Raw genomic sequence first — 20,153 nt, 5'->3', positions numbered from 1 at the left:
GATTCCTGAGAGTGTTTGCTGTTGTAACTGTAATTAAATACTGTAACATAAATGAATACATGCACATTTCTACAAAATATCTCGAGATGTTTTTAGCTCCGTTACCATCATCCTTGCTAGCTAAAACTCCTCCGTGAGTCTAAGCAAGGATCAGAAATCTCTGAAGATCATAAAAACCCTGATGGTTCTGGTCTGCTCTGCATCCCCAGAACCAGAACCAAACGAGGAGAAGCAGCATTCAGCTTCTATGCACCACAGATTTGGAACAAACTTCCAGAAAACTGTAAAACAGCTGAAACACTGGGTGCCTTTAAATCTCAACTTAAAACTCACCTGTTCAGAGTTGCTTATGGCTAAATTAGGGTTAGAGTGCAGGTTTTGATGTCTTCCATCTTTTTATGTCTTTAATGTTTTTAATTTCTTCTTATTTCTTTTCGACGTTTTAATAATGTAATGTTTTTTGCTTTTTTGTTTTTATTTTTATTTTGTTTTTTTATTTTTTTAAATCTCTCTCTTTCTCACTGATTATTTCTGTTTTTATTTTAATTATGTAAAGCACTTTGAAATGCCTTGCTGCTGAAATGTGCTATACAAATAAAATTTGATTTGATTTGAAAAAGTAAAGTATGAAAGCCACAAAGCTTCAGATACGTAAACTTTAACATAGGAAGTGCTGGGCGTGCCAATAGAGTTACTGCTAGCTAAAACGTTAGCTGCTGTAACACTGAAACGCTAATCATAGCCAGTAGCTCTGCTAACGCTAAAGCGCTATCACTGTATTTATCAGGAGCTACTGTGAAAGCACACAGAAGATATTTATGCAATGCATTATGGGTACAGAATAAACATCATTTGCTGCACCAGCGTGTGAACAGGAAGCGGAACAGCTGCGTCCACTTCAAAATAAGAGCATGAATGTAAACACCTAACTACTTAAAGAATTCGTAACATTTTAGACTTTATTCAACTGAAAATTTACCAAAGAGGCAAGTGTCTTATATCAAACATGCGAATATATCTGCACTGGAAACTAGACCGTGTAGCTATTTTCCAACTGACTGTGCTCTGAGTTCATGCTGCTGCAATAAAATGTGCATTTATTTAACCTTCTGGGGGCTAATGCCAACCAGTGGAAGCAGTTATTTTGGAGTAAAGCATTTAAATCCTTTATTCAACCTTCAGACGACTGCTGAGAAGTTTCAGGCTACAAGGTGGAAACAGAGAGAACAAAAGAGGGTAAAAGATCAGTGAGAGACCTCTGTGGGGGACAGCAGACCAAAACAGGAATAAAGGACGATCAAAGATGAGGTAAGATGATGGATGGAGACAGTGGCAGGTCTCCGCCGTGCCTCCGGTGGAGCAAGGAAAGGCACAGGCAGAAAATAAGCCGAGTGCTCTCGTCTTGTCGCTTGTGACCTGCATCACTGGCCGCAGCGTCGGCTCCCTCTCGCTGTGGACAAAAGCTGATGGGAGGATCTGTGGGCTGTGCACACATTGTCATGCTGGGTTTGATTTAGAAATGGAAAATGACAGGCTTCCAACCTGATATTCAGTTCACACAGCAACACGTCTCAGAATGAGACAAATGATTAGGTGGCGGATTGTCGGGATCCATTTGGGTAACTGGATAATCACAGCGGATGGAGGAACGGCACGCTGACCCACGTCTGATTGGAGACGGCTTTGAATTTTAACCAAGATGGCTGAGAACTGAAGGCAAACACCAGCCTCTCTTCTGACAAATATTGTCAAAAAATGTTTAAATGCAGCTTAAAGATGCAGAGCAGACTTCTTCCCCTAAAGCTCTGGCTTTTTATCTGCGATTCCCTCCTCTCAGCAGCCGAAAAAAAGAACAATCCAGACTGGGAGACAACATTAAAGATCCAGCCCTCAGGACAAACTCCTGCTGGGCTCACCTGTCAGTCAAAGCTCTCGCAGCGCAGCTCGCTGCAGCCTGATTCTCTGTTTTCAGATGACATCAGTGATAAAACGCTCAGCCATTTATCTCCAGGTTGGGCTAAAAATTACCAGCAAGGCATCAGATTCTGGATGCAGCTGCGTTATCTATTGATCCTGTCAAGATGACACAAATAGAGAGAGAGAGGCAAGTAAATAAAAAAAACCTTCCTGCTTTGACGTTCACTTCAGAGCTTTATTACAAATATAAAATCATTTCGGACCCATTTCCAGAAGTTGAACAGTTTCTTTGTGAAACGTTTGGGACATTTTTTGGTCCTTCTACTAATTAAAGTCAGAATCAGAAAAACGTGAAACAGCAGCAGAAGTGAAATGGAGTAATAAGGATTTTAAAGCTGCCGAGTGACAGAAAGCAACAGCATCGACGCTAAGAGAGGAAAGCTAAGTGTTAGCGCTGCGTGTTTTTACTCTTCTATGGAATGAGGCAAAGAAAAAGCTTTGGAATCAATCAGATGTCAGATTTACATGGAAGAGGCTCGACATCAGAACCGGGCCTTTCACACTCCTGAGTAAGAGCTGAATATGAGCGAAGGAAACCGGATTTGGATCTCATTCGCTCAAACTCATGTTTTTGTTGAATTGTGATTATGTTTTACGTTGTTGTTTGTGCTTCTAACTAAATGCAACTACAGTCAGATTTCTGTTTGCGGTTTACGACTTCAGAGCGACACGCAGAAGAACGACGACGACGTCACAGCAGCGCCATGTTTACTGGACGCCGCCATTATGGACCGATTTTAGAGTTTAGCAACAGTAATAAATCCAGTTCCACATGCGGATCTGATTTTTATTGTTTGGTAAAAATGTTTTTGGGCCGTTCAAAAGAATCGACTATGGGAGAAAAACATCTGATTCTTTTGCTGAAGTACTTTTTTTTCTTTGCGTGGTCATTATGGAAGGAAGTGACACGAATCAGATTTATTTTAGGTGAAAAGGGTTATTCAGACATCTGTGAGAGTTGGATCTGTGTCACATTTAGATTTTTACTGAAATCCAGTTTCTTTTTTGTGTGATTGTGTTGCGACTGCAGTCAGACTTCAGTGTGAACGCCTTCTGGCCCCAGAACGACCCACACACGCAGAACAACAACGTAGATGTCACACCGCAGCTCTATGTTCATGGAAGTAAAAATGGCCGCCGCCGTCTGTGGAGCCGACAGAATCATCACCAGATCATCATGAGACGAAGGGAAGCTCGCGTCAGCTGCCGTTCATGTCTAGATTCACCTCGCGTTCGTTCGGCTTCTTCTGGAGCAGAATTAACGTCACAGTCGGATAAAATGCGACATGACCGTTCAGACTTCAGATGCCTTGAAACTATCAGATACGTATCCGATTTAGTTCCACGGACAAAATGCTCTGATTTTGTTTGGGGGAGAAAACTTCCTCAAAAAGTCGGGATATGTTGTTAAAAATGTTCAGAAGAGGAATATTTAAAAACCTTTTGACTCGTTTTATTTTCCCTTCTGCCCGGATTCATTGAAGTCGTCGTTGTATCAGCTGAACCATGAAGACAAGACAAAACGTTTCTCCAAGTCCAAAACGTAACATTTATTAGACAACTACTGAAACTGACAGAACTGAATAAAACCAGCAATATTTACCTCACACGACAGACATCCACACACACGACGAAACATTACGGGGAAGCATTTCACCGCTACGCATGCGTCCTCGGAGATCGCGTCACAAGGGAACCCTCGGACCGATGTGAAGCTAAGTTCCCTAGTTTTACAGGGAAGGCGTGTTTTTTGTTTTTAATTTATTCAAATAAGGCGTATCTTTGCTCATCCAACCAGGACATGGTCTCTGACCCTTTTTAAAGTTAGAAACTCCCTGCAACTTGTTTACAAGATCAAACACCAGTTGTCACCATTATCTAAATAAGGTGGAAACAGACTTTCCTGATCTCCTGCTGCTTCATGGCTTTCACAGATCAGTGTGAAAAGCTGGAACTTTCTACTGATTGCTACTGAGGGCAGATCAAAGATCTTGGCAAACAATCTGCTTTAACTACAGGTAAAATAAAGGTCAATGGGCCAGAATAAGTTATACATTTTAAAACTATAATTAGGCTATTTCAATCAAACATGCTAAGTTTTAAAACTAGCATATTTTAAACGTATTTTTCTTAACAATGTGCAAAGAAAACATCGGATTCGGGTCGCATTCGCCTGCTGTGTGTTGCCTCACTGCTAAGCTCAGAGTATTACTTGTAGAAACTCGTTTAAAAACACGGAAAAAAGCAACTTTTTGTTGCTCTGTTACATAAAATCCTAGCAAATCACACTTTTGTCTGCAGTTGGAACGAAACAAAATGTGAAAGTTTAAAGGGTAAAAATCCGCAGCAGCTCTCTTTTTGTCTGCGAGATGAAAAAGCTTTAAATGTTGGCATGCAGGTTTACGTTTGTATTTCGTCAGTCAATTAGGTCAGGCCCTCCTGGGCGCCTGCAGCAGGCGTGCTGCGTCTCACCTCCGAGGCCCGCCGTGGCGCCGCGCCAGGCCGTCCCATCTGTCTCAGCTCCTTGGATTGTTCTGCTTCAATCACAGTTTGGCTCTGATTCACTGCAGCAAACTCTGCACAGGGGGGGAAGTGTTGTTCATCGCCATTTAATGCTCAACTTCATCCACATCATTACATGAAACAAGGCCTTTCAGAGACTACTTGAACTTTATTGGCGTAGAAAATGAAGTTGTTAAACCACTGCAGACCTGACTTGGCGAGGAGCGTTAGCTCAGCACACATTGGTCAGGGTGTCCGCACATCCTTAAAATGCCTTAAATTCATAATAAAACATGTAAGTTGGTCTTAAAGACCTTAATCAAAGGTCTTAAATTATGCTGTGGCTGGATTATTTAATGTAGTTTTGGTTCTTGAGGGACTTTTCTGTCAGGCAAAAGTTTTAGTCACCTGCAGATTGATTGATTGATTGATTTCTGTGGATCCACTAACTAGCTGTCAATGGTTGCTAATACATCCCTAGTAGCTAGCTAGCTCGTTTGCAGCTATAATGGGAAAGTGCAGATGTTTTGCCGGTTGCTGGTTGAAGTTCATACATTGCTATGGAGATATAGGTCTTAAATTCTTATAGTTTTAAGACCAATATAGGGTCTTAAAAAGTCTTAAATTGGAACTGATACCCTGTTTCAGCAAAAACATTTAAATGAAACATCAGACCCTGCAGCTAGCTGTATGACGTTTGTTTTCATTGCCGGCTCACTTCTGTTGTCCATATGATGCGAGTTGCAAAAACTTAGAACTATTCACTACAGGCTACCTGAAGCCAGGTTCACAGGTTCTGCTATGCTTGATTGTAATGAAGCACGTCCTCCCAACCATCCCTTACGTTTAGCTTTTTCCGTCTTAAATTTAAGGTAAATGGCATTAAAAAGTCTTACATTTCCTGAGGTCTACAGATACTCTGTTGGCACCAGTTTGACTTGGTTCCTTCCTCTGTTGACGATTCAGAGGCTGATCTGCAGGGAATCCGGGTAAAATCTCCGACCCGTCGTTCTTTCCTTTCACACTTGACACCACTGCACTGCAGAGCCAGAGCAGCAGCCTTGGCTCTGAAGTGTGAAAAAGGCTGCAGATCCTCGGTGTGAGGCTTGACTCTTCAGACTGTTGCAGAAGAAGAGGCCACAGAGGCCTTGATCCGCGCTCTGCAGAGGAAAACAGCTGGGTGTTAATTGAGACGAGGCTCCTGGAGGAACTGGACCCAGCTGCTGTTGGGTTGCCGCAGGGTTCAGGGCTCTGCAGAGTCCCAGCCTCCCAGACCTGCTGTTCACTCCTGTTAGCCACAGCGCAGCAGCGAGGCTGGGTCAACACTTCTGTGAGCTTAACACTTACATTTCACAACAAGCCACTGTTAGGGAAAATGGTGACCAAGGGAAAAATATCCCACCCTTCATGCTGTTTTTCTGTTTAACATCTTTTGTTCCCTCATAGAGATGCCAAAAGTTCATATCCAATTATCTCAGTATATTCTCCAGAAACAATTAAGTCTGTTCTAAGTTGTTTTCATTTTAATAGTTTTCTAACAGTCAAAAGTCAAAGATTTTATGCTTTAAAAGCAGTGCTGTGCACATTCCCATTAAAATGCTAATAGAGGAGCTAATTTTTCATTTACCACATTAGCATTTAACTTTAGTTTTTACTTTTTACTTCCTTTAGCGCTTTTAGGGCAAACAGAGAAAGCGAAAACAACAAAAACAAAACAAACGGTGTTTCTGCTAACTTATAATGATTAGCGCAGCTAGCTTCTCCGAGATTACGCTAATTTACTGAGCTGTTTCTGGAAAGTTCAAGATCTGCGTTTAAGGTTTTGTTATTGACTGTTAAACATTGTTCAAACAGTTAAGTGTTTCCAATCAGGCTCTTATTTTGAAGCAGCAGTTCTGTTTCCTCTCCACATGTTCTCCAGTCGTGATGCAGCGCAGCAAATAACGTTTATTCAGAATCCAGTGATCAGAAAATATTTTAAAATGTTTAAAAAGTCCAAGTTGAGAACTTAAGAATGACTTAAAATAGAAATATTTTAATTAAAATCTCAAAAACATACTGATGAGTTGGACTATCCTCATCATGCTAATTGCTTCTCATTATTAGTCATTATTTTATTTATTTCTTCACCTCTACTTTGACTACTTTTTCTTTAAATCATTAATTAATTTTTTTTAATGTCTGATATGACTAAAAAAGCCCTCCTGTCATGTTTTAATTAACTCTCCTTTAATCATTTTTTCCACGCTTAGTTTCTCGTATTGTTGCTTGCAGTATTTAAAAGGTTTAATGAGTTCTGATCCGTTTTCCACTGACGGCTCTCAGCCATGCTCTGGTAATTAACAGCAGATTTTCTTCTTTATTCAACCTCATGAATTCAATCCCTGAAAAACATCCACATTTTAAGCTCTGATCTGACGGCGTTGAATTGAAGACGGTGTAGCTAGTTATGCCTGAAGAAACTGTCTAAACCCATCAGGATGATGACATATTTATTTGACCTGTTCAGTAAAATGAATTCAAGTCACATTCATGCATCAGCAGGAGATCAAATGTACAATTCAAGTTGCTGAAGTAGATCAAAAAGAAAACCTTACTTGGTCAGTTTCTTCTTTTGCATGAAGCTCAAACTATTGGACAGTTTTTCATGAGATTTTCGCAAATTTTTTACTTATAGTTCAATATTTGTGAATTTTTCTGGAAAATTGTACCAATATTCTTATTGTTTTTAAAGAGCATTTCTAAAATATTTAAAAGAAAATGCAGCTTGGAAGCTGAGGCTGGTATTTATTTACAAATCAGCCAATCCAGTAGCACCATTCAGTTTCCTTGAATCTGATTGGCTGAAGCCTCAACTCAGGAAGACTGACCATGCTAACGTCTACCGTAGTGCTAATACTGTTTCTATTAATGCATATTAAGGTATATTCTGTGTTTACACAATTAAAATAGTTATTAGTGCTTTTAGAGGTATAAAGTATATCCAAATGAGAGAAATTTAATGTTTATCACCAGTGGTGAGCTAATCCGCTAACAGCAGAGCAAATCTGTAGCCAATTTCCTTTGCTTTTAAAATGTGTAGCATATTCATCCATCCATCCATCCATCCATCCATCCTTCCGCCCGCCCGTCCATCCATCCATCCATCCATCCATCCATCTATCATCCATCCATCATCCATCTATCATCCATCCATCCATCATCATCCATCCATCATCCATCTATCCATCATCCATCATCATCCATCATCTATCCATCATCCATCCATCCATCCATCCATCCATCCATCCATCCATCCATCCATCCATCCATCCATCCATCCATCCATCCATCCATCCATCCATCCATCCATCCATCCATTCATCCATCCATCATCCATCCATCATCCATCCATCATCATCATCCATCATCCATCTATCATCCATCCATCCATCATCATCCATCCATCATCCATCCATTCATCCATCTATCCATCATCCATCCATCATCCATCCATCATCCATCTATCATCCATCCATCCATCATCATCCATCATCATCCATCATCTATCCATCATCCATCCATCCATCCATCCATCCATCCATCCATCCATCCATCATCCATCATCCATCATCCATCCATCCATCCATCCATCCATCCATCCATCATCCATCCATCCATCCATCCATCCATCATCCATCCATCATCCATCCATCATCCATCCATCATCATCATCCATCATCCATCTATCATCCATCCATCCATCATCATCCATCCATCATCCATCCATTCATCCATCTATCCATCATCCATCCATCATCCATCCATTCATCCATCCATCATCCATCCATCATCCATCCATCATCATCATCCATCATCCATCTATCATCCATCCATCCATCATCATCCATCCATCATCCATCCATTCATCCATCTATCCATCATCCATCCATCATCCATCCATCATCCATCTATCATCCATCCATCCATCATCATCCATCCATCATCCATCCATCCATCATCCATCTATCATCCATCCATCCATCATCATCCATCATCATCCATCATCTATCCATCATCCATCCATCCATCCATCCATCCATCCATCCATCCATCCATCCATCCATCCATCCATCCATCATCATCCATCCATCATCCATCCATTCATCCATCTATCCATCATCCATCCATCCATCCATCCATCCATCCATCCATCCATCCATCCATCCATCCATCCATCCATTCATCCATCTATCCATCATCCATCCATCCATCCATCCATCCATCCATCCATCCATCCATCCATCCATCCATCCATCATTATCCGGGGTCGGGTTGCGGGGGCAGCAGCTTCAGAAGGGATAAATTCTAAAGCACTAATTTACTTTGCTGTTTTATAAACTTTCAATTGACTAAAGTTTGACATCTGTGATGACGTTTTCTTTATCCACTGTTAAGAATTATTCAAGTATCTTAAAATTTACATTCAAGCTCTTATTTTGAAGTGCAGGAAGACGGTAGTTCTGCTTCCTCTTCTCACATTCTCTGACTTTTCCCCCCAATAACTTTATTTAAAATAGGAACAGAATAAAACACAGACAGACATAAACATAAATTAAATGTCTTGGAGCATCATAGAATGTGTAAATTATAAATAGAGCTTGGGGGATCAAATTTCAATTAAAGTTAGCGTTTTAGCATTAGCTTCTGCTAAATACTTGGTGTAACGGTTTAGTGTTAGCAGAACTAATGTTTACAATTAGCGCTTCAGGGTTAGCATAGCTAGCTCTTTAATTATTTTGTGAGCAGCGTTCAGCATGTCTGAATCTAATAGTTTAATCTCTTCCGCCTGTTCTGCTGCTAATAACACATTTATTTTAATCAGCCGTGTTCAAGCAGCGAAACATTTCAGACATGAAGGACGCAGTACTCAAGACCCAGAACTGCCAACCGGTGTGTAAACACTGAAAAAAAAGGTTGCAATTATTTCCTGAAGCAAACTGGGAGGTGCCTTCCCACCAAAAGCAGCAGGAGATGCGACTAAAAGCTCTTTGAGTTAGACAGAATGAGTAAGTAATGAGTGTTTTAGATGGCGGTTCTGCTGTGTTTCTCAGCTGCTACATTAAAATTACCAATGAAAAACCGCTTGCTAAATGTCAACGGGAGGCAAGTTGTAACTGAACTAGTTAAAGTATGTAAAAGTGAGTCGATGCGTTCATGTTTTGGTCCATCTGCCTGCATGAGTTTGGCAGCAGCAACTCAAATATGTTCCCATGTTAGTGAGTTTCACTCCTGGTAGTCCAGTAGACTCGGTTTTAAACTCAAACAATCTAGATTAATCTCAGAAATTCCTAGGAAAAAAATTTTCTAGAAATTTCTGAGTTTTTTTTCAGCAGATTTTCAACTTTTTTGTGTTTTTTCTTGAAAATTTCTGAGATTTATCTAAAAGAGTTTGGGGCAGAAATTTACTTCCTTTTTCCTATCTACAATGGTCCTAATACGTCGTCGTAGATTTGGACCAAAGTTGCAACATTTGTTACGTTTTCAACTGCTGTGGTTCTCAAACCAACTAACCCTGTGAAAAACCTGTTCCCCTCCTCGCCTGTGGGGGCGCTGCACCAAGAACCACTGAAGGAAACGACATAAAATCCTCAGAGGAAGACACTGAGCTCTGCTTCCTTCACTAAACGTAATCAAAAATGGAGCGGTGTCAGATTTTAGCGATTACAGCAGCCATTTCTCCCGCTAGTGCTAAGCTAACGCATTTGTTACCCAGAATGCCCTGCGCTGTAGTCCACTTCCTGCTTTTTGAGTCCGTTTGGTGTTCACACATGCGTTCAAATCAAAGCAGAGTTCACTTCAACCAAATGCAGACTGAGGTTCGCAGGCGGACCAGAGTTCGGTTGTTTGGTCCGATTAGCGTTCACACCTCCCAAGCGAACCAGACTGTCCAGACAAACGGACTGGAGTTGAAGTAAAGCGAACTAAACGGAGCTAAAAAGCTCTTTTCAATCTCCTGCAAAAGCCACGGGAGGATTTACTTGAATAGACTGTGTTCTATTCAATGATTTTCACTAATAATCCAGGTTCCATCCATTATCAACCCAATTTGAAGCTCATTATAGGCAGAAAAATGTCCTCCATTAACGATGTGCTCATAAGTTTGACATTAAAATCCATTTTTCTGTAAAAATGTTTAGTTTATGTATGAAACCTGACTCTCCTGGTGAGTTGGAGCCTCTGAAAGCAGCTCTCCGTGTGTTTATTTCATTTCTTTTTAGCAAAGTGGGAAAAATGGAGATGCCAAAACCCGTCTGGTTCTTTAAAAACACGAAGGCTCTGCTTCTCATCGCTGCAACACAAAATAAATTCTCTTCATTTGTCACGTTGGTGGATTTCTGTCTGGCCTGCATTACCACGAAAAAATAAAAAAGAAAGAAAGAAAGGAATCTCGCCGGCAGGTTTATTTACATTTCCCATAAACGGCCCCTCCTTCATCCAGGCGTCGGCCAATCAGATCCCTGCATGGCCCTCATCCTGATGGAAACGCGGCGGCGGCGCACATGTGGCAGCAGCGCACACATAAATCCTCTTTATCGTCTGACATACGCATGAAAATGATTCTGTCACTGCTGCACACATGAAAATAAAAACACACCTAATTTATTAAGTCGCAGCTTCGTGTTATAAATATAGGAGAATAAATGAAGCAGGTTAGATTTTAACTGTTATAGTAAATATAATTGTTCTGAAAATTGTTTCTTCTGTTCAGTTATTTATTACCCAACTGATGTGCAAGTAATCACAATACTTTGAACTTTTTGAATTCTGCACTTAAAAATGAACCAAAATATGGAAAAACTAAAACTTCTGATCTAACTAATAAAAACTAAAGTAATACTCAATAAAATGTAACTAATAATAAATAAAAACCATCAAACAGACTCTAAAAACTAAATAAAACTAAACTATAATGAATACAATCTTCATCCACACAAGTGAACCTCCATGTTTGACTCCTAACAGGAAGTCATCGCCGTATTGAAGGATTCTGATTGGCTGACGGGTTTTAGCGTTGCGCTGCACTGCCCCCTATGGGTCTGGCATGTTCATAGCAACGCTCAGGGTCGGATTTGTGTTGGTTCATGTGGATGAAAACGTTTTTGAGTACAATACTGTTTTTTAGCAATGTGGCGCTGGTATTACTTTTATAAAAACTAAGTTAGTAAGGTGTCAGTGATATAACAACCTTCTGGCTGTGGAAACACAGAGAGGAAATAATTTCCTTATAGCATTAATTATTAATTATGAGCAAATTTAAAAAACACCATGGCAGCATGAGAAGTTTTTATTAAAATAGAATAGACTTTAAAATACTGTTGTTAGTTTATAAATCACTGAACGGTTTAGCACCACAATACATTAAAGATCTGTTATTGCTGTACCAACCGTCTAGACCCCTCAGATCTTCTGGTTCTGGGGATGCAGAGCAGAACCAGAACCAGAACCAAACGAGGAGAAGCAGCATTCAGTTTCTATGCACCACAGATTTGGAACAAACTTCCAGAAAACTGTAAAACAGCTGAAACACTGAGAGCCTTTAAATCTCAACTTAAAACCCACCTGTTTAGAGTTGCTTATGGCTAAATTAGGGTTAGAGTGCGGGTTTTGATGTCTTTGATGTTTTTAATGTTTTTATCTTTACTTTTCATCTAGTTATTAACTTCTTTTTATTTCTCTTTCACACTGTCTATGTAAAGCCCCGTTTAACTGGGAAAACGTCCCAGTTAAAGTAATCTATAGGTAGGGGTGTGAGAATCCTTGTTAAATTACATCTTAACTAAAACTCTGAGGTGTCAGAATCCTTGTTAAATGGCGTTTTAACTAAAACTCTGAGGTGTGAGACGTTTAACTGAAGTCCTACAAGGGGTGCGGGTTTTAATGTTGTTATCTTTATTTAACCTTTTTTCTTTTTCTTAAAAAAAAATAAAAAAATTCTCTTTGTCTTTCTGTTTATTCACTGTCACATGCTGTTTTTATTTTAATTATTGCTGCTGAAATGTGCTATACAAATTAAATTTGATTGATTGATTGAAAATAAAACCACAGCGACAGAAAAATCCAGACATAACTATATATTTTCGTACTGAATTGCATTTTATTTGGACCAAATTAGCTTTTCAATTCTAGTTGTTTTTTTTTTTAATCAGTAAAATTGAGTCAATGACAACCAGAAATAATTTGACGTAGTGGGAAAAAATGATGTTTTAGGAAACGGAGAAGGTTTATTATTCATCTGAAATCTGCGTGTTGCTGTGGATGAAGGCGAAGCAGAATAATGAACTAAACAAGAACTGCTGCAGATCCTGTTTAAGAAGCTGCAGCTAATTTAGTGGAACGGGTCTAATCCTGGGCTCAAACAGGCCCGTGTTGGTTCTGCTGCCTCTGCGGCGCCAGGAGCCACCGGGCTCCCGGATCACGCCTCGGTGTCAAACACAAAGCAAGAATCTGACTCTTCTGCCTCATCGGAGCATTCAGACTTTTCCTCCCAGCGTTACTTTTATCATTATTATTTATACGACCAAAACAAACCGAGACTCACCGAGTCCAAATCCCACAGCGGACTCAAAGGGAAACATCTCGGTGTAATCAGACAAATATTTATCCGCCCCTATTCAGAAACATGTCGAGTTATTACTGCAGGGATCAAAGGAGATTTGAAATCATTAGACAATAAAGCAGCTGTAGTGCTTAGCTAATCTGTTTGTTCTGGGGAAATGGACTAAAACTAGGAGCTGTTAGCCGTTTGCAGGCCGCGACAGGAAGCACCAAGACTAATTATTTTATGCATGAAGGCAGTTTACAGGTTCATAGGACGTCACGTTACGTCAGCATCCAAGTAACGTAAAACCCCAAAAACATCCCCAACAAAACCAAGCAGCACTTTAGGTTCTCATGTGAAAATTTCAATATTCGAGAAGAGTCTCTGATCCTCAGGAAGGATTATGGTGAATTCCTGCACATTGATTTACCTGGCTTAGTTATTCACTCTGCAAGAAGCTGCATTATCTTTACTGTTTCCCACAACTTTAGAGAGCATCTCCTCACATGATCACCCTGTAAATTGGCGTTCGCCTCTGGAATCCTAATGAGCCGGCTTGTTTGAGGTTTCTGAACGCAGCAGCCATTGTGATGCAAATTTCCACCGCTGCTCCAAAGCAAAGAAAGTCTGAAATACCTGACATCAGATTTTCCCAATTAAAGTGCCATTGATTTGTTTATGAAATAATCCCAGCGCTCTTGCCCACTTCAAGCACCGAGATGATATGAAAACATGCGGCGCTTTCATATGCAAATGTTGCATAAGGGGATATAAAACAGTCTGTTTTCCTACGGCTGTGACAAAAGATGCAGCTTAGCACCAAACGCTCCATTAAAACGGTTTAAGCTGGGCTCCGGTGAACCCGTTTGACAGCGCCGCCCACGCTGGAAGCGGCAGAGCTTTTAAACATCCGTCAGGCGTTTCTCTGAGCTGTTCGCCTCGGGGTCAGCTGCCTCTCACACCTTCTCAGATCCACCTTTCTTCTGTTTTCTCTGAAACTCTCACTCTGATGGCAGAATTCATGACTGTCATTTACTCTAAAAGGTAAATAATTCGACCCTTTTCTGACCCGGCTGCGTTTCTGAAGCCGATTTATGATGTTTAAACGTTAAACTTTTGTTTTTTTTCTTGAGAAAATACGGGCAGTAAACAGGTTTATCAAAAGACCCAAAAACTATTTCAATGCAAAAACCAGAAACAATAAACGGAAACTAAAAGACGGCTTCGTTTGATTTGCAGTTTTCTCAGAGCTCCTTTCAGTCCTTAAATTTTAAATCCTGACAATTTAATTTCTGTACGCAGAAAACAAAAAAAACACAAGAGGTTATGGTTTATTTACAACAACAAATGAATAATTGTGTTTCCAGCTGTGCTGCAGGTGGAACAACGATGTGATAAGTAATCAGATTACATGAATATCATCATCATCATCATCATCATCATCATCATGAGGGACTGAATCCGTTCGCAGCTGGTTTGTTCAACATGTGAGGACAGAGATTAAGATGCTGCAAAATGTTGAGGCTAAACCAAAGAAATGGAGCAAAAGAAACAATAATTCGGTGTCAGCTGATAGGAAACAACGCACTGCAAAACTTTTCAACATGGCCGACCCAAACAGCGTTAGCTTCGGGGCGCGAAACTGGGCCTGAGCGGCACATAGAGACTCTCTGGGTGAGACGGGTTGCGGCCTTGTGCAGCTTTTCTTTTCTTTAACATCTTCGTCTCACGGGGGGGGGAGCTGCTCAGATCATGTGTCGGTTCACGCTGGACCTTTGTTTCGCCAGGCGACACTTTATTGTGTTTGGGAACTAATTGCTTGCTTGCTCATCGCCTATTCCCAAAACTAATTTTGCTGCTTTGTCCTTCCTGGTGTCCCATTATCAAAGGCTCTGTTTGCTTTGCTGCTTTTGTCCGACTGGTGATGATTAACAACCTGTTGGATTCTGACTCTGGTTTCCTCTTTCTGTGCTTTTCTTCACTTTGTTTACATCTCACCACTAGAATCAGCTCTACGTTTGAGTAATAAGTCTCCAGAATGAACTTCTAGTATTTATGGGTTTTAGTTGTGAGAAAAAACTTTTACCATGAAATAATTTACCACAAATACGCACCATAGACACGTTTTCATGTTAGCTTCTGGCTGAGTTGGGCAGTTTAAATTATTTTATGATAACAGCGCTCGCACTGGAGCCATGAAATAAATAAATACACTTATCTTTTTAAAAGTTTCTTTAAATGGACATTTTACTAATTAAACTTGGGTAAGGTCTTTAATGTTCCAGTAGTCCCTGTTCGATTTGCAACTAATTCTGCTACATTTGTTACGTTTCCAGCTGCTGTGGTTCCCAAACCAACCAAACCCTTTGAACAACCTGGTTCGATCGAACCCCAGGGGTTCGGTGAGTCGGCCTCAGGGGTTCGGCGGAGCCTCTGCCGACCGCGGAGGTAAACACACACTTGTGTAAAGTCGTGATGACGCCCCGCTTTGCCGTCACTTGCTGCAGAGGATCACGTTGCATTGCTTAGCCAATCAGAGCTGCGGAGTAGCCCTGATTGAAGGAGCTCCACTCTCAGCATGGATTTGAACTTCTGTCTTTAATTACTTCAGCAAAGCTCACAGTTTTTACCAAATTCTATAATCTAAATCTGCTCCTTAGTCGCATCTTTTCGGGGTTGCTACTGCCTCTAGTGGTGTGGGGGTGGTAACACAGCTAATAAAATTACATTACTAAATCAGAATACCACAAAGTATCTTGTGTGTCGGGGAGGGGGGGATAAGAAGGGTTTGGTGAATGCGCATATGCAACTGGGGGGTTCGTTACCTCAAAAAAGGTTAACACTGTGTAGTGATCTAAATCAGTGTCACAATAATATAGGAGGTCGTGGGTAGAGAAAGAGCATACACTGAGAGGGAATAGCGTAGCATGTGTAGACTTTTATTCAACCGTCCAACCGACCAGTCTAACGGTTCAGCCCCCTCCTTAGAGGTTCCCCCGGAAGAACCTCAAAACCACTGCGCTAGCGCTTGGCTAATGCATAATGCTTTGGTTGCATTTACCCAGAATACCCTGCTCTGTAGTCCAGTTCCTGCTTTTGGAGCAGTCTCTGGTCTGCTTGGTGTTCACATAGGCATTCAAACTGAACCAGAGTTCACTTCAGCCAGACTGAGGTTGAGGTTTGGATTTTTTTGATCCGATTAGCGTTCACGCCTCCCCACGCGAACCAGACTTTCTAGACAAATGGACTGGAGTTGGATTAAAGCGAACTAAACGGGGTTATGTTGTGTCAAGTTTCTATGTTCGTTAGCCGCCATGCTAGTGTTTACATTCTACATCTGAACCTTACAGTGTAAAACACTAAAACATTAATCATTTTCTTCTGACGTTTTCTGATGACCACAGTGAAAAATAACCATAAATTATCACAAAAATCCAGTTTATTATTGTCAACTAAAACTTTATCCAACAGAAACATCAAATAAAGGCAAATCCTTTTCCATAGCAGTTCTTCCTTTGTTCCCTCCTTCCTAATTGATAGTGTTATCTTTGTTTTGCCAGATGTTCGTAGTGATGACTACTAGTTATATGTGAGGCTCCATTAAACTCACGCGGCGTGATGGAGTCTCAGTTCATCCGCAGTAACCGTAAACACGGGGAGGGAAACGTCTGCAGACTCAAACTGAGTCCAGGAACACCTGAAGAGCCGAGCAACTGTCACCGACAATCACAGAAGAATAATAATCTCACAACAAACACAAATATGAAGGCAGCATATGCCTCCCAAACATTAAAGGAGGGTTTTCTACAAAACAGCAGCTGTTACTGAGAGGCAGGAAACAATTTCTTCTCATGTGGTAAAATTTGGTCTTTTTCTCGTTATTCTGTTACAATAAAAGAATCTGTTGCTGTTCGCTGGGAGGTAAACGGTAAAAACAGGATTCATTTGGAGATTCTGGTGGGAAAAGAGCAACTGGAAACATTTATAGCCCCTGAAAGCTGGAAAATGTGTTTATTCACTGAAGGTGACAGCAGTTTGATGAACGACTGAACTAGCTCAGTATCAGTATCTGCGTTTCCGCGCGCAAAACTTTGACGATATTCTGGTAATGTTGAAAAGAAAATTAATTTCACAAATGAGAAACATGATTAAATTCACACGGAAATGAGTTTATTTACGAGATAAGTCATTAAAAAACGTGTTACGCCATCAACCTCCCACCACTTCCTGTCGTCTTCTTTGTCGTTTCCACCAGTAGTAACATCCTGTTGTTGCTCATGTGACTCATGAAAAAATTGTTTCCGCTGCAGTTTTGTAAAATAAAAATGACATCATTCCATGAAGCAAATGTAGTTTTGTAATTCCAACTTGAGTAATTTCATGGTTTTTGGAGACTCAGCAATCGTTTCGGTAGTTTTGCAGTTTGTGCAGCATAAAAACTTAACGCTGCTTCTCCATGTTTGGTTCTGATTCTGGGCAGGCAGAGCAAATCCAGAACCAGAACCAGAACCAGAAGACCTGAGAGCTCTTTGATAAACATTATTATGAATCTTTCTTTCCTCATTTCATCAGAATAATACTAATAGCATTTAACTCGTCACCATTCTGTTCGTCTTCTTGTTCCAAGCTAAAAGGAAATTAATTAACAATATTACGTAGATTTGTGAAATGAAGCATCGGTCACACATCTATTTAAGACTCGCTGGCACAAGTACAAGTGATCCCCCTTAATTAGCAACGATGCTCAAACCAAATAATGACGCAGAATTAAACTCCTGTCACAGTTTCCACATCTTTCCCGACCAACACAAATCCAGAGGGCGATGAAGCAGCGCAGCCTCATTAACACGATCAGCTCAAACATTTCGCTGAGCAGCAAATAAGAGATTCACTTATCGGCTCGGATAATAATTCACGCAGCTGGTGAGGAATATTCGGCTCATTATTTTCATTGTTGCCTTAAATATGTTACTTTTTCTGACTCATTAAGAAACTTTAGTGTTTATGTCAAACTTACACAGTATGTATCTGTCTTTATCCATTAAACTGACTTTTTAACATTAAATCTTAAAAACGTCTGAGGAATATTGATAAGTTAAAAAGCAGAGAAAAAATCCTGCTGCATTGTGTAACTTTAAAAAAAATAATATTTTTTTTTTACCTATTTGATCTCTTGGTTGTTTTCACTTAAACTTACCCATAATGACAGCATGTATCTACTATTATACCCACAGCTCTGCTTTTCTTACACTTTAAATGTTCTTAATGTCAGCGAAACGTCGACTTGTTAACGAGTTAATTTAAAAAAATCTCATCATTTCAGGTGGAGAAAATGTCATGCTGGAAAATTTAAAATGATTTTTTTTACATATTTGTAGAAGTAATTTGGTTTGAGACAGATAATCTGTAAAAAGTGGGTCTCGTCTGCATTCTCTCAAACAACCAATCAGAGCCAGGAGGCGGGTCTTAGCGCTGTCAATCACAATCCTGTTCTCCCTGCTAATGCTAATGCTAGTTAGCATAGCCACTGATGATGACAGATAAACAGTTTTCCCGTAGCGGTGAGTTGTTTCTCCACCATCATCACATTTAGCGTACATGAGGATGATTGACAGCGCTAAGACCCGCCTCCTGGCTCTGATTGGTTGTTTTTGGTGCATTTCTTCAGACAGCAACAGCACCAGAGAGAGAGAATGAGCTTTTCACAGATCCTCTCATAAACTGTCACAGTTTTAATAAATGTTTTTGTAAAGTTTCGCTGCGGCTTCTTTATCCCAAGAAGCAGCAGATTCAGGCTTTCAGAGCGAGAAGCGAAGCTGGCCGTCTCCCCAGGCTGCTTGCTCCACAGCAGATGTAAGATAAAGTGAATCATAGTGCTGTCGGATAAATTATTAATAAATCCAAAGGCATAAAACAAAAGCAGACCTGAGTGAGGCGTTCAGCTGTGGAGGCGTCTGACGGCGGCCGCCCGGACAGAAAAGGTCGTTTCTGCATCACTTTGAGTCGCAAACCGAGTCGAGCAGGAGAGAGACGCATCTGCTACCGATCAGCCGAAAAACAAAAGATTTATCGGTAAAAACAAGGAATACCAGGCATCACGTGATCAGTTAGTCACAGAATCTGCAGCCAATAATTCACTGCATGTTTGTTTGATTCGCTGGATCTGCTCCATGTTTTCAACCCTGCAGAGGCGCAAAGTTTACATAAAACTCACTGAAAAAACACTAAATAATTCTATTTTTGATCTAGTTTCTAGTGTAAATATCTTAGTACACTTAAAATAAAACAAAACTAACTTTTAAGTAAATTTTCTGCAAGTTGTAGTATCTGTTTTTCCTTAATATTGATAAAAAAATGTAAATAAATTTTAATCATTATTAAGGAATGACTGACTTATAAACTCCTCTATGTTACAGAAAAGTTATTTATAAGTCAGTTTTGTCCAATTTAAAGTTACTTACTTGACTTTAATCTCGCAATTATTTCTTTTCCTATTTTATACTACATTCTAATTATGGAAGCCCATTCATGCCATGAAAGAAAAAGTTTTAAAGTCATAAAAACGAGAACTACAGTCATAATTTCATGTTTTAAAGTCAGAACCATGAGATAAATGGTCATAATTTTGTCTTTCAAAGTCATAATAATTAAACAAAATCATAACAGAGATTCAACGACATGATTTTGGAGAAAGAAAGTAATAACTTCGAATATATAAGATATTCGCACTAAAATTTGACCAAAAATACTTGGAGCGATTCTGTGTTTTTGCAGTGAAGTGAGAATGAAAAAGGGAAACAGTGAAACCAAAAAGGCAAACAGAGGCTCTGAAAAAACACCAAACGGCTCCATTTGTTCCTTGGCTTTCCTTCAACACTTGGCAGATTATCCCAAAAGCTCACAAGAACAGCAGCAGCAACCCCAACATCCAAATAATTAGCAAACAGGAAAGGAGCGGTCCAGAGTAATCCCCAGAGAGAGAAAAAAAGAGAGAAAGACACTAATCTGCTTCTCAGACGTGCTAAAGGTCCATTTGGTTACAGATCCGTGCAAAACAAAGGAGTTCTGCTCCCAATCAGCACCGTTTACCATC

The 20,153-nt window shown here is 40.2% G+C and overlaps 1 long non-coding RNA gene across 3 annotated transcripts; it reads right to left on the bottom strand.

Annotated features, from left to right (window-relative positions):
* Positions 1–609: 609 nt before the first annotated feature.
* On the bottom strand, positions 610–19,235 carry LOC145550888 (uncharacterized). Of its 3 annotated transcripts, XR_014086698.1 has the most exons (4): positions 18,986–19,235; positions 5,376–5,639; positions 4,450–4,553; positions 610–2,073 (listed from the first exon to the last, which is right to left on the bottom strand). It is a non-coding gene; the product is annotated as an uncharacterized LOC145550888 (long non-coding RNA). The 3 variants fall into 3 exon arrangements; XR_014086696.1 differs by lacking the exon at positions 610–2,073 and having other exon boundaries at positions 2,683–4,553; XR_014086697.1 differs by lacking the exons at positions 610–2,073; positions 18,986–19,235 and adding an exon at positions 7,077–7,214 and having other exon boundaries at positions 2,683–4,553.
* Positions 19,236–20,153: the final 918 nt, after the last annotated feature.

The sequence above is a fragment of the Poecilia reticulata genome, chromosome 2, assembly GCF_904066995.2.
Source record: "Poecilia reticulata chromosome 2, P_reticulata-male-v2, whole genome shotgun sequence".
NCBI classification, from domain to species: domain Eukaryota; kingdom Metazoa; phylum Chordata; class Actinopteri; order Cyprinodontiformes; family Poeciliidae; genus Poecilia; species Poecilia reticulata.
The sequence above is the reverse complement of the archived record's forward strand: the minus strand, read 5'-3'. Positions and strand labels throughout refer to the sequence as shown.